General features: G+C 41.9%; 1 pseudogene; it reads right to left on the bottom strand.

Annotated features, from left to right (window-relative positions):
* Positions 1-2,529: 2,529 nt before the first annotated feature.
* Positions 2,530-3,011, bottom strand: LOC137756290 (ubiquitin-conjugating enzyme E2 variant 1 pseudogene; annotated as a pseudogene).
* Between the last annotated feature and the right edge of the window lie 974 nt (positions 3,012-3,985).

Below are 3,985 nucleotides of genomic sequence, written 5' to 3'. Positions count from 1 at the left end.
ACAGACATGGTGCCTATACTCATAAGAGCATCCAGAGACTTGGAGCTGAGCTTTTAACTCTTGTTATAAAGTATGGACCAGTGATTCTCAAACTTGAATGTGTGTACGAATTGCCCAGGGACCTGGCATTCTGATTCAGTAGGTCTGGGGTGGGCCCAAGAGTCTACACTGCTCACAGACTTCCAGTTGATGCTGATTATGCTGGTCCCAGGCTCACCCCTTGAGTAGCAAGGACCAATGTTATAAAATTTTATTCTCTTGAAACACTGTCCTGTATTACTTCCCCTGCAAGATTTCCCCAGTATTACTTGTTCATGTGTGTGTGTTTAGTTCTATGCAATTTTGTCACATATGTAGGTTTGTAGATTCACCATCACAGTAAACATACAGAACAGTCTTATCACTGCCAACACCCCATCCCACAACATTGCTCACCTCTGGCAACCGCTAATCTGTCATCTATCTCTACAATTTTGTCATTTTGAAAATGTTATATAAATAGAATCATACAGCACATAACCTTTTGAGATTGGTGCTTTCACTCTGTGTACTTTTCTTTTTGCCTGTATCGATAGGTCATTCCTTTCTATTTGAGAGAAGTGTTCCATGGGATGAAAGTACCACAGTTAGTTTAACCTGTCACCACTTGAAGGATATCTGGGTTGTGTCCATTTTCAATTATTACAAATAAAACTGCTCTGAACCTTTGTGTACAGATTTTTGTGTGAACATAAGTTTTCATTTCTTTGGGATGAATAACCAAGATTGCAACTGCAGGGCAATATGGCAGTTTCATGTTTAGATTTATAAGAAAGTGCCAAATTGTTGCCCAGAGGGGCTGTAAAATTTTATATTCCCACTAGCAAAGTTTGAGTGTTCCAGTTTCTTTTCATCGTTGTCAGCATTTGGTGCTGTCACTATTTTTTTTTAATATTAATGCACACTTCTTTTTATTATATTAAAATCAGGCAATGGTCTGAAAAATGAAAAGGCTGCTTATGGAATACTGTTATGTTAAACTTTGCTTACAGGACGTTAAGTCCTTAGAACTAAGGTTTTCCCCAGAAAAAGATTAATGGTAACATCAGCTGCTTTTCAGACTTGATGGTTGCTGCTTCTAAAGGTGGTTTTACACAAACACTAAAAAAAAAACCAAACAAACCCTTAGAATACAATGAATTGCTTTTATTTTGGTATGCATCCACATCTCAGCATTTAGTGGTCCTGAACAGAAAAGTGGAAAAACGCAGCAATTTGCCAGGAAGTCAAGCCCACCAATTCTGGGGATCCACTTGGGGTGCAAACAAGTTCTTTCTTATCCCTGCTGAGGGCCGTGAGAAGCAGCAGCACTGAAACCAAAGTATGCACTGAATCTAAGGTTCTTTTTGTTCCAGTTGTCAGATTCCAAACTAGACCCAAATGGATTGCAAGGATGATCCGATGAGAGCCCTGTTTAAAACTTCTTCAAATTTTAACAGCAAAAGCAATTACAGGAAAAGAAAACAATTCATTCAGAGGGATTGTGTGTGCCTACAAGTGTCTTCTGTGGCCTTTCTCCAAGTTTAACCACCAAGGACTTTGAGAGCTGGCAGGTCTGTGACCCTGGTGACTGTTCTTTTCACCTTATCAAAACCTGAGCTAAAAAAATGCATCAGCTGATGACGACAGCAGAGGGTGGCAGGGCTGAGCACCCAACATTCATTTCCCAGGCTGGTGGAGAGTAAAAAGTGTGGTTCCAAAACTAAATGAGGGAGGTCAGAGACGCTTTCCAACCTTACCTGATGGCTTCTGGCCAAAGCAAGGAAGTGTCATGGAAAGTGCTGGGTGGTGATGGTGCAAAAAGGGACTTGAGGAGGAGGAAGGACAAAGCAGCACCCTCGATTAAGGTGGAGGGAGAAGATATAGGGAAAGCCCTGAATTCCTCACCGAAGGCCAATTTCAGAGGGGAGCCGAGGGGGTTACAATCTATGCTCCGCCAAGGGTGGCAGTGGAGAGTGGGAAGAGGATGATGGCTTGGAAGGGGGGCACCATTTAAGACTTAAAGAAAGAAACCAGGGGTGCAGACGAAGCACCCCACACACACCCAGCAGTAGTCCCACAGGCTGTGACCTGAAACCCTCACATCTACTCTAAGAAGCCACCCCCAGCTGGAGGGCTGTTGCAGGGAGGGAGGAGGCAGGGGGAGGGAAAGGGGAGAAGGCAGAGATCCCAGGCCATGTAATCAGCAGCAAGGTGATGGCGTGATGTGTCTTTTCACAGTTGAGTTAGATGTGCCCCACCGGTTATGATGGGAATCGATTTAAATACACTTTCTTGATCCCAGAAGTTCATATGTGGATAGTGGTTACACTTGACAGGATGATTTGTTATGGCACAACTTATATATTTCAAATGGACAAAAAAATTAGTATCACATTTACAGTATCCTAAGATAAACTGCCTTTGAATGGGAGTTTCCTTTCCAGCACTTTGAGGTATACAAGACGTATCTAGAAAATTTACTACTGTGGAAAATGAAGACTGTTTAAATCAAATGGGGGTTAAGGGAGGGCTGGTGGTTTTTCTTTTTGATTCACTGCTGTAACACTGCCCTTCAGGCGGCTGAGGGAGTTTCATATTATCTTTAGACATCATTAGGCACTGAAGCTCTTGCAGGACAACTTTGATGCTATATGAATTCTGCCATTCTGCTAGCACTGATTTGGCTCTTGGGTCCACCACTCCATTAGAACTATTAACTCCATTCATATTAATTTTTGTTACAAATCTTACAAAGGGGGGTGCTTCTAGGTATTTAGCTCCACATTCTATTTTAAGGCTGTATATTTGGTTTTCATAAATTGTTCTTGGGGGCTCAATTATCACCCCTGTCCATCTTGTGTCATGTCTTCATCATCTTCTAGACCCCAGATAATTGTACCATCTCCTACTCCTTTCTGGCCTTCGTTGAGTTCTTCCAGCAGTTGGAGATTGCAAGGGACTTTTAGTCGCGAGCCTGCGGTGGCTGCCATCTTGTGTTGCTGTCGCTCCTTCACTATCTTTTTTTTTAATTTTAGGAATTCTAATAGACATGTAGTGATATCTCAGAGTGGTTTTAATTTGCATTTCCCTAATGGCTAATGACGTCAAACATCTTTCTTATGCTTCTTTGTCATCTGAATATTATCTTTGGTTAAGTGTCTGTTTATGTTTTATCCCAGTTTCTAATTGGATTTTTCCTTTGTTGTTTCCATTGAGTTTTAAGAGTTCTTCATATGTTCTGGATACTACTACTTTGTCATATTCTTCTTTAGAAATATTTTCTCCAAGTCTTAAGCTTGTATTTCATTTTCTTCACAGGGTCTTTTGCAGAGCAAAAGTTTATAATTTTAGTGAGGTCCAATTTATCATTTTTTCCTTTTATGGATTATGCTTTGGGTATCAAGTTTAACAACTGTTCACCTAGGCCTGATCCCAAAGATTTTCTCCTAGTATTTCTTTTCTCATAAAGGTTTTATAGTTTTAAGTTTTACATTTGAATGCATGAACATTTTGAATTTCTTTTTTTTTTTTTTGGTATAAGGTGTGAGATTTAGATCGGAGTTTATTACACCTGTTGAGGTGTAGCATGAGGTCCAGGTGGGGGTTATGTTCAGTTTCCCACTGGTCCCGACCAGCATCACCCTTACAAAAGAGGAAGAGCGCACTTACACCTCACTGCAGACAGTTGAGGTGGAAGTTCAGCCAGCCCTTCCCTCTGCTGACATCTTCCCAGCAGATGTGTGACACTGACTTTCACTGCCTCGTTGATGCTGAGTGAATGTGGAAGCTCAGGTCCCCGCTGGACCCCACTGACACTACATGAGGAGAGGGAAACAGAGTGTCTCCCAGCTCCACCTCTCATCACCTCATCTACCTCATTGCTGCTGGTGGGGGGAGTTGAGAATCTGCTCCCCATTGTGTTCCACAGACACAGGGAAAGGACTGCGAAGCCTAGTGGGGACTA

The sequence above is a fragment of the Eschrichtius robustus genome, chromosome X, assembly GCF_028021215.1.
Source record: "Eschrichtius robustus isolate mEscRob2 chromosome X, mEscRob2.pri, whole genome shotgun sequence".
Lineage (NCBI taxonomy): Eukaryota > Metazoa > Chordata > Mammalia > Artiodactyla > Eschrichtiidae > Eschrichtius > Eschrichtius robustus.
The sequence above is the reverse complement of the archived record's forward strand: the minus strand, read 5'-3'. Positions and strand labels throughout refer to the sequence as shown.